A 17,958-nucleotide genomic window follows, 5' to 3' on the forward strand; every position below is an offset into this window, starting at 1 on the left:
TCACGCTGCTGGTGATCATCTCCTGCACCCTCTTCTTTGCCTACCCTGGTCCCTGACCTTCCCTCTCCTCCATTGCCTTCATTAACTCCATAGTCCTGAATTGTTAGAACAATTTCCCAAATAAAATAAAAATGCTTGTAGTTATCGATCCCAAATTCACCTCATACATGTATTATGTCATTGTCCAGATGGTGGGACTACGTTTTACCCCCTAATAATTACCACGTGGCCGCAAATTCGACATGAAGGTTTGCAAAGTTCGCCTCCCATTGAAGTCAATGGGGCCCGCGGCGAACGGTCGGTTTCGCGAACGTTTGGGTCCGTTCGCATTTCGCGTTCGCGAAACGTCCCGTCGGAAGTTCGTCCATCACTAGTTGAGAGTCTGTTTAAAGGGCAAGAGAGTGTCGCGAGAAGGAATATCAACAGTACATCACTATGAAGCCAAACTTGTACTTATCTGTTTCTTCTATTGAGGCGATGATAGTTCCTTCTGTCTTGAAGGGGATCCGGGTCCGCCGTTTCACCATTGGTTGGAAGGAGGCGCCACTTTCTGAGAAGATCCATGCCTTTCTCTATGGAAGCAATCACATGTGTTTCATTATGCATTTCCAAGATAAGTTTAGCTGGGAAGCCCCACTTATATAAAATTTTATGGTTACGCAGAATCTTGGTGATGGGGACTAGGTTGTGCCTAGCCGCAAGTGTAGCTTGTGAGAGATCTGCATAAAGAGCAATCCCTGTGAAGGGATCTGGAAGAGACGGGTGTTGTCTGGCGAATCGCATTAGTTGATCCTTTACATGGAAGAAGTGGATGCATGCGATTACATCTCTGGGGACCTGCTCGGATAGAAATGAGGGTTTGGGCAGTCTGTGCGCTCGGTCAATAATAAGATCTGCCGGCCCCAACTCAGGCAGGGCGGCAACCAGAAGCTTTTGAAGATAGGCAGTAAGGTCAGGTGGTTTAACAGTCTCTGGGACTCCTCTGAATTTCACGTTGTTTCTGCGTGCCCTGTTTTCAATATCCGCCATTTTGAGGCGCATAGCTTTAATTTCATTCTCAACGTCAAAGCGAGCATCAACCAGTTCGTTGTGTGCTAGTGTGAATTCCTCCATTTTACATTCCACATATTCTACTCTTTCCTTGACTGCTGATAGCTCTGTCTTAGTGGAGCGTACAAACGCAGCCATGTCATGTTGCAGAGCCCCTCTGAGAATCTGTAACATCTCTTTCATGGTGGTGTCCAAGATAGGCTGCCCTGATGTGGGGAAGGCATCTAACTGCTGTGTAGCTAGGGATGATTCCTCCATGTCTTCCCCTTCATAGTCTGCAGCTGCCTGGGTGTCCCCCTTCTCCCCCAGCCTTCTTTTCTGCTTAACTGGGCTTATGGACGGGGAGGGGGGCATCGGAGAGAGCGAGGAATGCGACTCACCCAGGTCCTGTCGGTCAGCGTGTGCAGCATGTCCCGGGAGTGCGCCGCACCGTGTGCTTCGCGGGCGCCATCTTGGGCCTCTCTGTTCGTCGCCGGCGGGAAGAAGTCAGTCAATCTACGTGGCCCCTCTTGCTCCTTTCTTTTACTCATGGCTTCCGATGTGTGCCTGAGGTATTCCCCTACCAAGGGATACCAAATGTGGGCATGCAGGTTCGCTGTGAGCCGCTGTGTAAAGTCCGCTGTGACGGAGCTCTCCTCTCACACCACCATGCGCTCCGGCTGCCGGCTCCGCCCCCCAAGCAGTTTGGATTTACATCTTCACAACTGGTGTATTGCTGCGTGTTTGGTGGAGGGAGTCGCAAGCCTTTTTTCCGATTTGCTGCTATATCACGATCAATATTTGTTTCCACACTTGGATCTGCAGAATTTATCTATATAGAGACACGTCATTGGGACTTGATTTTTTGGCGGTTCACCAATGTTCAGTATTTTTTATTGCATTTATTGATATTATATTTGTATATTTGTCCCCCAGGATCACTTATCATCAGGTGCCTGTGGCATGTCTGTGCTTTCACATTACCAGGGGTTTGGCGGCTGAGGAGGCAGGGTCCACCACTCTCTACTGGGAACAATTTGAGATACCACATGAGATCCCCTGGGGGAGCCTGGGGGAGCCGGGTGGAGGGGATCCCACAGGATTCTGTGACATTCTGCAGCGCCGGAGGGCGGCTTTCAACTCTGGCCTTTTCTTTATTTGAGGCACTATCACTGAATCTCCAAATGGTGATGGGACTACCTGACGCGCGGTGCATATTCTTGCTGGGCGTTGGGGGAGACAACAGACAAAAAAGGGACCCTGACTCCCACGAGGGAGAACTGACTCCTGACTGGCTTGCTTCTGCCCTCCCCCCAGCCACAGTTGAACTATGGCGGGAGACGACTCCCTATGTGTGATGAACACAGTAAAGATGGGCTTGTATGACAGCACTGATGGATGCCCCACGGTTGCAAGCAAACCCCAGGAGTATTTTTTTTTTTTCCCCTTTCTCTCACGCCCTAACTCTATTCTGCCACTGGACGTTAGCTGAGGCACGGCGGCGGATCTTATTGTCCCTTTGGGGGAGGGTGGGGTGGGTGCACCACTGGCTCAGAGACTTGTTGTGGCATGGGGAGCCCTTGGATTGCTGATGGACTGAGGTGACAATCACGATCCCAAAGATCACATGGAGAACTGTCCCTTGGGAGCGGGAACGTAGGGGGCGATGAGCAATATTTCATAGCCTGGTTAGGGATTTGGGCAGAGATTAGTTTGAATGACTAGCATTTATATATTTTTGTATGCTCTCTCCGATTGCCATTCCATCTATAGAAAGATTTGCCTTACACCACCTTACTAAAGGTTCTTCACTTAAAGTCAGTTTAATGTTACATGTCTTGTGTTGTATTTACTATGTATTTAGGTTTTTATGCCACTGCAAGATGTTTTCAGATACTCTAATGCCGGGGTGGAGGGGGGACCCGGGAGGCTCATCTCTCGACCCTGTCTATTCACCACCCCACTTAGGACCGCGCTCAACTCCCAGTGGTTCACTGGGGAGCGCTTTAGCTAAATATAGCAATGTTAGCTACTCTTCAGTGCTGTACTCTCTTGTGACAGCGCTCTAACTTTCCAGCACATTCCTTTCCCTTCAGGCCGGTAAACGGGCCTGACTAATACCCTCCTTACTTACTTACCCACTCTCCCCACCCTAAACCTCACACTTGCCTATTTCTAAAAACTCACGAACATGGCTGAACTCACTATAGTCTCATTAAACACGAAGGGTTTGAACATTCCAGAGAAGAGACGGATGTTGCTACATGACATGAGACACATGAAAGTGGGCATTGCACTATTACAGGAGACCCATTTCAGAGCAAACTACCTGCCACTCCTTAAACAGATTTTATCCTACGGTTTATCATTCCATGTACACTGAGGCAAAATCAAGAGGTGTTTCTATCTTGATCTCGGCTACCGTGCCATGGACTCATATAGACATACAAACTGACAAGGAAGGGCGGTACTTATTTCTGAAAGGGAAGATAGGTGAGGTGCTGGTGACCTTGGCCAATCTCTACGCCCCAAATGACCGCCAGGACACCTTCATAAAATGCAGATTGGAACACCTCATGCAGTACACAGAAGGACAACCCATAGTGGGTGGGGATCTTAACATATCCCTGACACCTACAGAAGATACGTCTTCGGGCCTCTCTTCTATCTCACGAGATATGCGAAAACGAATCTCCACATCCTTACACACAGCGCAACTTATAGACACGTGGCAACTTCTTCATCCTGGGGAACGTGATTACACTTTCTACTCCAGGCCACATCAGACATACTCATGTATAGACTACTTCCTGATCCCCCACAGACATCTACAGGCAGTCAAAGGCACCACAATAGGAACAATTACATGGTTGGACCACGCCCCAATAACCCTACGGTATGCCATAACGGACATACATAAAACACCCTGGCGACTGAACGAAAGCCTACTCCAAGACCCAGAGATTCTGGCGGATGTGGTTAGAGAAATAGACCATTAATTTGAATCTAATTCTACCACGGATAGCGACCCCCGGAGTGGTGTGGGAGGCGCACAAGGCCGTGATTTGCGGGGTACTCATTAAACACGGCTCTGGACTTCATAAACAAGTACGACACACTTAGCGACACTGCTTCACAAATTACACACACTTGAGATGCAACACAAACACACCCCTTCTGCACAATTGGTTGCGGAACTTGACGTCGCTCGCAAACAGATCACTGATCTACTACATTTCAAGGCCAAGGCAATGATTCAAATCTGTCGGAAAAAAGTATATGAATTGGGAAATAAATGCGGGAAAATGCTAGCCCGGGCATTGAAAGCACAAAAATTAGCATCCTTTATACCGTATATAAATTCCGCACGGGGCCAGAAGACCTCCTTACCTCAATAAATTTCTCAGGGGTTTAGATCATTCTACGACTCCCTATACAACCTGAATACGCCTCCACCATCCCCGGATGTGACCACACGATACATAGCCACCTCACTAATGCCAACCCTACCAGACGCAGTTACAGAAATGCTGGAGGAACCCATTACATTGCCAGAACTTCAATCGGCATTAGGCGCCGCCAAAACAGGTAAGGCGCCCAGACAGGACGGACTTACCATCACATATTATAAGACTCTTCTCCCCTCTCTGGGCAACCACTTAGTCAACCTTTTCAATGTCCTCAGCACGGGATCACGCTTACATGACTCCACAGTAAGGATGAGCCGAACACCCCCCTGTTCGGTTCGCACCAGAACCTGTGAACAGACCTAAACTTCGTGTGAACTTTAGAACCCTATTAAAGTCTATGGGACTCGAATGTTCACAATCTAAAGTGCTAATTTTAAAGGCTAATATGCAAGTTACTGTCCTAAAAAGTGTTTGGGGACCTGGGTCCTGCCCCAGGGGACATGTATCAATGCAAAAAAAAGTTTTAAAAACGGACGTTTTTTCAGGAGCAGTGATTTTAATAATGATTAAAGTGAAACGATAAAAGTGTAATATTCCGGGGGGGGGCGTGGCGACCGAGCTCCATGCAGGACGTGTAGCGTGAGAGCTCCGCTCACCGCCGGAGAAATCGACCTCCATCCGACTCCACCGAGACACGATTCGCTATCCACCGACCTTGCTGTGATCCCCAGACACTGATCTATCCAGCGATATGGGTAAAAGACGGAAGCTTGTGATGCATCCGCACAAGCTGGATGCGTACTTTACCTCAGGTCTGCCCGGGCCTAACCAAAATGGCGACGGCTCCCGTGCGCATCAGTCGTCCGAGGCTCCATCCCTACGTGATCCGGATCAAAGGATCTCCTCGAACCAGACATGCCTGCATAGCGGATCCTCTTCAAGTAACCAATCGCCATCTACACGTAGCCCAGCGAAAGCCAGAGCGCGGAGGTCTTCCCCGGAAGGGCCACCAACCCAGCCTGAGGCTCAGATGGAGGTAAGCAGGCCGCAACCCTCAGCAATGCACAATCTGCAAGCAAGGGATCCTATAACTGACTTTCCCACTACAGATGCCCCAATATCTGAATCTACTCTAAAGGATATGCTCTTATCTCTTAGGGCATCCCTGCAAGCTGACTTAGTGAAAGAAATAGCTGCCTGTCAGAAATCAGTACATTCCTTAGGTACTAGAGTGGATAAAGTAGAACAGCAGCTGGGCACATATGCTTCCTCATACAATGTTATGGTGGAGGCTCATGAAGCACACGGGGATGATATCAAATGGCTGAAAGACAAACTCGCAGACATTGAGGACCGATCCAGGAGAAATAACATAAAATTGCGAGGAATTCCTGAATCTGTTCCACCTACTCAATTATTGCAGTTTGCCCAAGCTATGTTCTCCACACTGGTTCCGGAGCTGACAGCCCAGGATCTCATAGTGGACAGAATACATAGGCTGCCTAAGCCTTCGTTTATCCCTGTGGAAACTCCCAGGGATGTTCTCTTGAGAGTTCATTTCTATCATGTGAAAGAAAGGTTGATGCTTGCCTCTCGCAACCCAGATGCACTGCCTCCTCAATATGCTGATGTCCGGATGTTACCCGACTTATCTAGACACACATTACAACGCCGCAGAAACCTTGCGACCATTACCAAGGCCCTGAGAAACAACGCCATTCCACATAAATGGAAGTACCCAGCGACTCTTGTCATCACTCATAATGGGGCTGCTGTCATGATTTCAACTCTAGAAGAGGGAATTGAGGCTCTGAGGAAATGGCACATTTTACCAGATCCCTCATCATCACGCTCTCCTAACGAGCACCTGCAACACATTCCTGAAGAATGGCATTTAGTAACCCGCAAAGATCTCCTAAACACTCCAAAGGTGGAGTCCCCAGACCTACTGAAAATATTTCTTAAACATCATTCTCCGGTGGTTGGAGCTGTCTCTTGAGTGCTCCTCAGCCCTCACTAGTGCTTTATAGCAGTTATATCTGCACGCGGATCAATTACGGATCCTTTTCTTACACGTGTTATGTTAACTATTTTTTTTTCTTATGTTATTCTTTTGTTCTTCTCGTATTGTTCTCTCACAGTTTGGTTCTCTACTTCCGATACATGCAGTGAGACTGGTTATTTGAAAGTTTTTTTTTCAAACAGAGTAAGGCCCAATCTCAAGCCTTTCATCTATAATGGAGTCATGACTTACATACTTCCTACAATGGTGAGTACATCTTTCCTACACTCAAAATCTTTCCACATGCCCTATGGTTCTTCACTGCCTCTCTGTTAATGCCAAGGGGTTAAATCACCCCGCAAAACGATTTTCCCTGTGGTCTGAGGCCAAAAAACATAAAGCAGATATCCTTTGCGCACAGGAAACTCACTTTCAAAAGGATAAGACTCCTTATTGTTCCAATAAACACTATCCTCATATCTTTCTGGCATGTACCCCTGAACGCAAAGCAGGCGGTGTTCTTATGGCAATCAGCAATTCTGTCTCTTTTCAACTTCGTGCATCACTCCTGGATGAAAACGGTAGATTTATCATTGTGACTGGTGATATCAACTCCAAACCATATACATTAATTGCCTTGTACGCTCCTAACTACCGCCAACTTCGTTTTCTCAAAAAGGTTCTAAAGAATGCAGCATCAATGCTATATGGTAGTCTTCTTATATGTGGTGACTTCAATACTATACCTGACCTACATATGGACACAACTGCCAAGAGATCTAAAGGTTCTCCAACACTACAACCTCTTCTACAATCCGAAGGTCTATTCGATGCGTGGAGGTGTTACCATGCAAACGAAAAAGACTACACTTTTTTTTCCCATAGACATAGGTCTTATTCACGCATAGATCTTTTCCTAACGGACAAATGGTTATTACAAAGAGTGGTAGATACTAAAATATTTGATATTACATGGTCTGATCATGCGGCAATTTCTATTGCCATTTCAGAAGGGTCTGCCTCTTCATCTCCTCCCATTTGGCGTTGTAATGTAAGTCTGTTACAAAATCCTGATACTAACAATACTATAACCCAGCACATTAGGAATTTTTTTGCAGATAATCACCACTCAGTTGCTGATCCTTACACTCTTTGGAATTCACACAAAGCTTACATTAGAGGGATTCTCATTCAATTAGGCGCACAACAAAAAAGAAAACACACACAAACTCTAACCAAATTGCTATCTGAGCTTCACGAATCGGAGAAACTAAATAAACAGTCCCCAACACAAGCTCTGACCAAACAAATTGACCGACTAAGGGAATCTTTACGAGAACATCTGACACAACAATATGACAGACACCTGCGACGCCTACAACTCAATCACTATTCCAATGCAAACAGGGCTGGCAAATATTTAGCCAACAGACTTAAAGCCACACGACTGAAAACTAGGATTCCATTTTTATACAAATCCACGACACAACTAAAAATATTTAACCCTCTAGACATTGCAAATCAATTTGCCGATTACTACAGTTCCTTGTACAATCTCAAGGATGACCTAGATACAACCCAACCATCTATGGAAACTATCCAATCTTTTCTTAAACACTTAAAGCTTCCATCCCTTACCACTCAACAACTAGAAGACCTTAATATGGATATTACCCCCACAGAAATTGCACAGACCATAGCTAGCCTTCCCAATGGTAAATCTCCAGGGCCGGACGGTTTCTCAAATGAATACCTCAAACTTTTCCATGCTGACCTTACACCACATTTACAACAAGTTTTTCACAAAGCCATTACAACAGCAACTTTTCCACAAGAGATGTTAACCACTTGCCGACCGCCTCACGCCGATGTACGTCGGCAGAATGGCACGGGCAGGCATAAGCACGTACATGTACGTGATTTGCCTCCCGCGGGTCGGGGGCCCGATCGGGCCCCCGCCCGGTGCCTGCGGCGGTCGGTTTTCGTTCGGGAGCGATCCCGGACGAGGGGACGGCCATTCATTCATGGCCACCCCCTCGCGATCGCTCCCGACGAATGGAAATCCCCGGTGACATCACTTCCTCTCCTGTAATGTAAACACAGGAGAGGAAGTGATGTATTCTCTCCTCCGTGTCGGTATTTTTCGTTCCGACACGGAGGAGAGCGGATCAGTGAGTTGCACCAACACATCCCACACACAGTAGAACATGCCAGGCACACTCACACCCCCCCTTTACCCCCCGATCACCCCCCCAATTACCCCTGCCCCCCCAGTCACAGTGACACCAATGTCATTTTTTTTTTTTTTTTTTTTTTTTTTGCATTGGTGTCATTTGTGACTGTAATAACTGTTAGGGCAGTTAGGGTTAGCCCCCTTTAGTTCTAATGTACCCCCCTAACCCCCCCAATAAAGGTTTAACCCCGTGATCACCCCCCGTCGCCAGTGTCACTAAGGCTGGGTTCACATTGCAGCGGTTTATGAGAACGAATGTGATTCGCACCGCACTGCAGTGCAAATCACATCCGATCTCTGTGCGATTCGAGTTCAGCCATTCGCCGCACCCGCCGCAAATTCGCACGGGACCCTTTTTTTGGCCCGCAGCAGAATCGGATCGCATGGGTGTTCACACCATGCGATCCGAGTTTGCAGATCGCACTGCGATATGCGAACTGATCTGGGGGTGTCAGTAACATTTCACTGACACTCCCAGCAGTTCGCATAGGGCAGTGTGAACTGCCGCCGGGAGGCATGCGATGCGGGAACCCGCCGCGGATTCGCGGCGTTTCCGCATCGCTCCAGTGTGAACCCAGCCTAATAAGCGATCATTTTTCTGATCGCCGTATTAGTGTCACAGGTGACGCTAGTTAGGCAGGTAGGTATTTAGGTTCGCCGCAGCTTTTTATAGCGCTAGGGACCCCCATATACTACCGCATAAAGCCCCCTGATTGCCCCCTAGTTAACCCTTTCACCAGTGATCACCATATAACTGTTACAGGTGACGCTGGTTGGTTAGTTATTTTTTTATAGTTTCAGGGCACCCGCCATTTATTACCTAATAAAGGTTTAACCCCCTGATCACCCGGCAGGTGTCATTTGTGACTAATAACTGTTAGGGCAGTTAGGGTTAGCCCCCTTTAGTTCTAAGGTACCCCCCTAACCCCCCCAATAAAGGTTTAACCCCATGATCACCCCCCGTCGCCAGTGTCACTAAGGCTGGGTTCACATTGCAGCGGTTTATGAGAACGGATGTGATTCGCACCGCACTGCAGTGCAAATCACATCCGATCTCTGTGCGATTCGAGTTCAGCTATACAGATAGTATGGCTGAATTCGTGTCGCACCCGCCGCAAACTCGCACGGGACCCTTTTTTTGGTCCGCAGCAGAATCGGATCGCATGGGTGTTCACACCATGCGATCCAAGTTTGCAGATCGCACTGCGATATGCGAACTGATCTGGGGGTGTCATTAACATTTCACTGACACTCCCAGCAGTTCGCATAGGGCAGTGTGAACTGCCGCCGGGAGGCATGCGATGCGGGAACCCGCCGCGCATTCGTGGCGTTCCCGCATCGCTCCAGTGTGAACCCAGCCTAATAAGCGATCGTTTTTCTGATCGCTGTATTAGTGTCACAGGTGACGCTAGTTAGGCAGGTAGGTATTTAGGTTCGCCGCAGCTTTTTATAGCGCCAGGGACCCCCATATACTACCGCATAAAGCCCCCTGATTGCCCCCTAGTTAACCCTTTCACCAGTGATCACCATATAACTGTTACAGGTGACGCTGGTTGGTTAGTTATTTTTTTATAGTTTCAGGGCACCCGCCATTTATTACCTAGTCTCACTAGTGTACCCCTAAATTTAGGGGTGTCTACTTTCTAAAATGGGGTCATTTGGGGGGGGGGTTTGTGCCATCTTGGCATTTTATGGCCTTCAAAACTGTAACGCCCTTAGAAAGCCTGAAGGCGGTGCTTGGTTTTTGGGGCCCCGTACGCGGCTAGGCTCCCAAAAAGTCCCACATATGTGGTATCCCCGTACTCAGGAGAAGCAGCAGAATTTATTTTGGGGTGTCATTTCACATATGCCCATGGCATGCGTGAGCAATATATCATTTAGTGACAACTTTGTGAAAAAAAAAAAAAGTTTGTAATTTTCCCGCAACTTGTGGCAAAATATAAAATATTCCATGGACTCAACATGCCTCTCAGCAAATAGCTTGGGGTGTCTACTTTCTAAAATGGGGTCATTTGTGGGGGTTTTGTGCCATCTTGGCATTTTATGGCCTTCAAAACTGTAATAGGTAGTGAGAAGTGAACTCAAAAAATTACGCCCTTAGAAAGCCTGAAGGCGGTGCTTGGTTTTCGGGGCCCCGTACGCGGCTAGGCTCCCAAAAAGTCCCACATATGTGGTATCCCCGTACTCAGGAGAAGCAGCAGAATTTATTTTGGGGTGTCATTTCACATATGCCCATGGCATGCATGAGCAATATATCATTTAGTGACAACTTTGTGAAAAAAAAAAAAAAAAAAAAAAGTTTGTAATTTTCCCGCAACTTGTGGCAAAATATAAAATATTCCATGGACTCAACATGCCTCTCAGCAAATAGCTTGGGGTGTCTACTTTCTAAAATGGGGTCATTTGTGGGGGTTTTGTGCCATCTTGGCATTTTATGGCCTTCAAAACTGTAATAGGTAGTGAGGCGTGAAATCAAAAATTTACGCCCTTAGAAAGCCTGAAGGCGGTGCTTGGTTTTCGGGGCCCTGTACGCGGCTAGGCTCCCAAAAAGTCCCACATATGTGGTATCCCCGTACTCAGGAGAAGCAGCAGAATTTATTTTGGGGTGTCATTTCACATACGCCCATAGCATGTGTGAGCAATATATCATTTAGTGACAACTTTGTGTAAAAAAAAAAAAAAAATTTTTTTTTTGTCATTATTCAATCGCTTGAGGCAAAAAAATAAAATATTCAATGGGCTCAACATGCCTCTTATCAATTTCCTTAGGGGGTCTACTTTCCAAAATGGGGTCATTTGGGGGGGTTTTGTACTGCCCTGTCATTTTAGCACCTCAAGAAATGAGATAGGCAGTCGTAAACTAAAAGCTGCGTAAATTCCAGAAAACGTACCTTAGTTTGTAGATGTGACAACTTTTGCGCAAACCAATAAATATACAATTATTGACTTTTTTTTTACCAAAGACATGTGGCTGAATACATTTTGGCCTAAATGTATGACTAAAATTGAGTTTATTGGATTTTTCTAATAACAAAAAGTAGAAAATATCATTTTTTTTCAAAATTTGCGGTCTTTTTACGTTTATATCGCAAAAAATAAAAATCGCAGAGGCAATCAAATACCATCAAAAGAAAGCTCTATTTGTGGGAAGAAAAGGACGCAAATTTTGTTTGGGTACAACATTGCATGACCGCGCAATTACCAGTTAAAGCAGCGCAGTGCCAAAGTGTAAAAAGACCTCTGGTCATTTACCAGCAAAATGGTCCGGTCTGAAAGTGGTTAAGAGCTCATATAGTCACACTTCCCAAACCGGGAAAAGATCCTACCACCCCGGCGCATTTCAGACCAATTTCACTGTTAAACTCCGATATAAAAGTTTACGCCAAATTATTAGCCAGGAGGTTGACTAATGTAATACCTACATTAATTTCACGTGATCAGATGGGATTTGTGAAGGGGAGGCAGACCTCTGATGCTACCAGGAGACTTATAAATATTATTAGTTCAGCCGGCCTGTCTAGAACGCCTTCTCTGCTGTTATCAATTGACGCAGAGAAGGCGTTCGACAGGGTACATTGGCAATATATGAAATCGGTTTTGTCAAAGTTTGGCTTCTCAGGTCATATTCTTTCTGCCATATTAGCCCTCTATTCTTGTCCCTCTGCGCAGGTACAATCAGCAGGTTTTCTGTCCAAATCATTCCCCATAACTAATGGTACAAGGCAGGGGTGTCCCTTATCCCCCACCATCTTCAACCTCATGATTGAACCATTAGCCGAAGCTATCCGTTCACACCAGCTTATCACGGGTTTCCAATTTGGTACCAGTAACCACGCCATAAATCTCTTTGCAGACGACGTGATCCTACTCCTAACCAACCCACTGCAATCGTTACCTCTTGCACACCAGGTTCTAACGCAGTTTGGTGAGGCCTCTTACTACAAAGTTAATTTTAATAAATCTCTGATTTTAGATTTGGGGGTGAAGTCCAATATCAAGGATAAACTTCAATCATTATTACCTTACACATGGAGCACTACAGGTATAGAATACTTAGGTATAACTCTAACTAGTTCTGTAGCCAATATGGTTAAAACCAATATGTCTCAACTAATCCCAAAACTAGAAAAACAACTTAATGATCTTTCCCAGAAGGAAATCTCTTGGATGGGCAGAATTTCTGCTTATAAGATGCTAATTTTACCACAAATTTTGTATATATTTCGCTCCATCCCAGTCCATATCCCCATCTACTTTCTTACCCAACTATCCAACATGTGCTGGAAGTTTATATGGAAAGGGCGACGGGCTCGTTGTTCTCGTAACAACTTATTGGCACACAAAAAAGTTGGGGGTGCAGGCATGGTAGACTTACACGATTACTTAATGGCGGTTAGACTAGATTCTCTCAAACATTGGATAGGTTCCTCAGAACCTCCAATATGGGTGGATATCGAGGCAGCTCTATCGCCTACTGCTGACCTGAAGCTAATGTTGCTAAGTGATGATTGGTCCGCATGGACCTTGACTCACCTGTCTCCACCTATGAAGGCCTCTATACTAGCATGGAGAGCCCTTTTTAATCTCAAACGTACTGAAACCCAAAAGCTCTCAATACAAATTCCTTTGACTATACTTGAACAGAAAATACCTTTGTTATCAGTTAAATCTCTCATGGCCTATGGTATAAAGTTTCTTTCGGATGTATACTTAGGCACCAAACTTAAAACAGTAGAGCAATTAGCTGTACAACAAAATCTACCATATGCAGAAATGTTTACTTGTTTGCGCATTATTACTTTTCTACAATCACTGCCACACCCAGATATCTATGTCCCAAGAGTACTATGGCGCTTTTATTCCGGCCAGTTACTTGGCGTTAAAGGTATTTCATTCTGTTACAATCAATTGCAGGACAAACTTGTTTTCAAACGGTCTATAGCCATGTCCAGTTGGGAAAAGGACCTACAGGTGGACCTCTCTGATTTCCAGTGGAGATCAGCCTTTAGATCCATTCATTCGTCCACACATTGTATCCAACACTGGGAAATGCATTTAAAGATTTTGAATAGGTGGCAATATACACCCTTAAGATTATCCAAATTCTACCTGGGTACGTCTCCACAGTGCTGGAGAAAATGTGGGGGGGTAGGTAATTTATTACACATGTTCTGGAATTGCCCCAATATCAGAAGCCTCTGGAACCAAGTGTTCAAACTTATCTCCTTACTTACAGCAAATCAATATCCTCCATCCCCTCAACTAGCATTGTTGCATGTTGGAATGGAAGACTTTCTTACTAAACATAGAACAATGGTCAGTCATATTTTATTGGAAACCAGAGCCTTGATTCTGCGCTACTGGAAGTCTGAAACAGTGATAAATCTTTCTGACGTGACTAAGATGGTACATAGAAACTACACATTTGAACGTCTCATAGCGTATAAAAACATGAGGGGTCCGTTGTTCGATAAGCAATGGGAAAATTGGGTCAAATATAATTCTCACTGATATCGACATTTCTTATTATACATATGATATTTACGCTTTAGTAGTACTTGCCTTTATGTAACTCTGTATTTCTGATCGCATTACATGATTGTTTATAATGCATATCACTGATGTATGAGTAGATACTTCTTCTTTTCTTTCTCTTCTCCTGCCTTTTTTTTTTTTTTTTTCTCTCTTCTTCTTTTATTCTCCTTATTTTCAAATCTTTCTGCTGCATAACAACTTGTTGGTTTGATGTCACAACTTACTTGTAATACTAATGTTGAGTATTCCATGAACATGTATGTACAACTTGTTATCTTTAATAAAAATATTGAAACAAAAAAAAAGTGTAATATTCCTTTAAATTTCGTACCTGGGAGGTGTCTATAGTATGCCTGTGAATGGGGCGCATGTTTCCCGTGCTTAGAACTGTCCCTGCACAAAGTGTAATTTGTGCAGGAAAAAAAGTCTTTTAAAATCACTTGCTGCTATATTGTCGGTTCCCGTAATACAGAGAACAATCAATGAGTGTTCTATGTATTAGCCGACAATTCATTCATTGATAAAAAAAATAGGCCCTTCAGGTCTGGTATGGATATTAAGAGGAACTCTGTGTCAAATTAAAAAAAAAAAATTTGACGTGGGGGTCCCCCTAAATATTCACACCAGACCCTTCAGGTCTGGTATGGATATTAAGGGGAACCCTGCATCAAATAAAAAAAAAATTTGGGGGCGTGACCTGGACATGGCGGAGTAGAGACACACTATTGCAGAGCTCCCGGCCTCGGACCCCCTTTACCGGCCTATTGCACCTTAATCCCGGCATGCTGCCGACCAAAAGGCACAGGACCAGAGCTTTTGCCAGGGGGACTCCCGCCGCCAAAAACCCCTGATGAGATTCAACGTTTTTTCAAGAAGATCCAGGACCCGGGCGCCGGGGCCTCGGCTGCGGCCTTGCGGGGCCCCTCGAGGTGAGCCATCGCAGGGATATCCAGGAGGTGAGGGGAGAGGTTTCCAGCCTAGCAGAGCGGGTAAACGTGGGAGAGACCTCTCTCCTCCCTGGAGGGCCGGGTGTTAGCCCTGGAACAGGCAGGGGACCGCCACCATGATGCGGCGGTTGCTTTTCAGCTGCACATAGAGGACATTGAGGACCGGAGCCGTCGTTCCAATGTGTGGCTCCGTGGCATTCCGGAATCCTCGGCTGCAGAAAACCTGGGGGACGTAGTACTGAAAATCTTCCGTATCATAGCGGCAGACCCGGAGATGTCCGTCGAGCTTGATAGAGTTCACAGAACTCTGGGGCCGAGGTCCGCGGACCAGGCGATGCCGCATGACGTAGTGTGCCGCTTCCACCGCTATGTACAGAGGGAACTTATACTTCGCCGGGCCTGGGAACATGGCGAGGTGGAGCTGGATGGTGCTCGGATCCTGATTTTACCAGACCTCTCCAGGGCTACCCTGAAGCGCAGGGCACTGCTCCGTCCCCTGCTAGAAATGGCAAGACAGTGTGGATAGACTTACCGGTGGGGACACGCCCTCTCGGTTACGTTTCGGAAGGAGTCATCCTCCTTCACACAACAGGGGCCGTCCGATCTCCCAGCACTCTTCCAGTTCCTGGCCGTGGAACCGGTCGCGATTCCGGATTGGCTGCAGCTCCTACCTCGCCCGCCCGGCAGATCTGGTGCCCTCCAGATGCAGGGCCCGCTTCCCCGCCGACACAGGAGACTGGAAGGGAGACGGCGTTCAGCTTCCTCGGACACCCACCATGAGTAACTGGGGGATTGCTCCGTGTCCCCCTCTAGCCTGACATGACTGTTTGCCCCTTGCCTGCCCTAACTGGTTCCTGAGCTGGATGTTCCCTAGCCCCCCATTTCCCATCCATCCATAGAGCTCATCTTCCGCGGCTGGCGTAACCCCCATGGGAGTTCTGGCAACCAGACACAAACCTCCGCAGCTTCAGCTTCCCCCCGATAGATGCCGGGCTTACCTCTGGGGTCAACTCTGACTGTTGGGGAGGTTTTTTCCCTGTACACTCCACACTGCCTCTGGATCATGAAGTGAGAGGTACATTGCCAGGCAAGGAGGGTGGGGTTGCCTGGGGGCCGTTCTGTGTTCCCCCCAGCCAGATATGACTGCTTGACCCCTACCTACCTTAGCTGATACCCAGGGTGGATGCTCTCTGGCCGGCTCCCCCTACATAACCTTTACCATTTGCGACTAGCATGATCCCCAGGGGAGTTCTACCTGCTTACTTCAAACCTAAATGGATTTGGCTCCCCCCGATTGATGCGAGACTCCCTCCTGGGGTCTCCCCTGAATGCTTGTGTGGTGCCTTGTCTCCCCCCATATGTTCCAGTCTGACTCGGGATTATGAGGCATGAGGAACATAGTTGGACTGGGATCGGGACTGTCTGGTTGTCTGGGGGCCGCTCTGCATCTCTTCCTGGTCGGACGTGCCTGCTTGCCCTTTGACTGCTCTGCCCTGGTGAGATGGTAGCTATTGCGGGTTGTCCTCGGGCCCCTGTGTTACCCTAATTGATGTGACCATCCGCAGTTTGTGGGGACAGCATAAGAACTCTAAACTCTGGCACATAAATCCACGAGACGCTGGCGCCCCCCCTGCTTGATGCCAGGACCCCGCGGGTACTACCTTTGACCGTTCGGGTGGTATCATGCCTCCCTCCCTCCATGCATCCTGCACTAACCTTTTGACCACGAGGCAGGAGGAACATTACTATATTGGTCCCGGGACGGTGACCCTATCCTGTTGCTACGCTGTGGGACAATGGGGGGGGGTATACCTTTTTGGGGTCTGTTTGGTTATCAGGCTGAAGTGTTATGAGAACGTAATCGGCCACATGAGTGTTCTCCGGGGGTGACTGTCTACCTTTTCTGCTTCCTTCCTTTTCTTCCCTCTCCCCCACTTCCCTTCTCTTTTTTCACTCTCCTCCCCTTTCCTACCCTTTTCCTCTCTACCCTCCTCTCCCCTGCACTTTATCCTCCCTTCCTCCTTCCTTCCCTTTCACTTTGCCTCTTTCCGCTTCCCACTCTCCACCCCCTTCTTCCCCTCTCCTTTCTTCCCTCCCCCTCCCCTCTTGGTTTCTCTCCTGCTCCCTTTCTCTCCCCCCCGTTTTTTTTTTCTTCTCAGAGATGCGGAGGAATGCCATATGCGGGGGAGCAATGCATATATATTTTTTTGGGGGATCTTGGGACCTGGGGGTATGGGGCGAAGAGGAGGGGTGGAGGTCACTCCCCGGGTGTGACCCTGTGTTGTGTTAGGCTCCCCCGGGTGTGCCTATGTTTTGGGGCGGGCCGGGGGACCCTTTAGAGCTGCTGAGTTTAAGTTTGCCATTTATTATTTATATATGTTTTTTTCATGTACTTATGTTTGCCTTTCATTGTTTGCCTGTTGCATGTATGCCGTTACAAGACGATATTCCTTTTATGGCTGAGAGTGGGGGGATGAGTCCCGGGAGCCTCTCTCCGACTTGTCTACCTAACGCTCCAAATAGGATGACGCTTTAAACCCAGTGTACTGCTGGTATGCGTTATAGCAATTTTTTGCTAGTCTAGTAATTTTTTCTTTTTTTTTCTTTTCCTTCTCTCTCTCTTTCGTGCTCTTAGTGCGGACTACTCTACTCTCTCTCTCCCAGGGGCTGTGGGGTACTGTTCTTAATACTTTTCATCTGCTTTCTTCCCCCCCCTCCTTTTTCATGCTCTGCTCTCCCTTACCTGTCATTCACATGATATCTACCTGGGTTTTGCCTGGAGTGGTTCTTTCTGGGCGCCCA

The sequence above is a fragment of the Lithobates pipiens genome, unplaced genomic scaffold (assembly GCF_037356315.1).
Source record: "Lithobates pipiens isolate NorthernLeopardFrog02 unplaced genomic scaffold, aLitPip1_a1.2 Scaffold_18, whole genome shotgun sequence".
Classification (NCBI taxonomy): domain Eukaryota; kingdom Metazoa; phylum Chordata; class Amphibia; order Anura; family Ranidae; genus Lithobates; species Lithobates pipiens.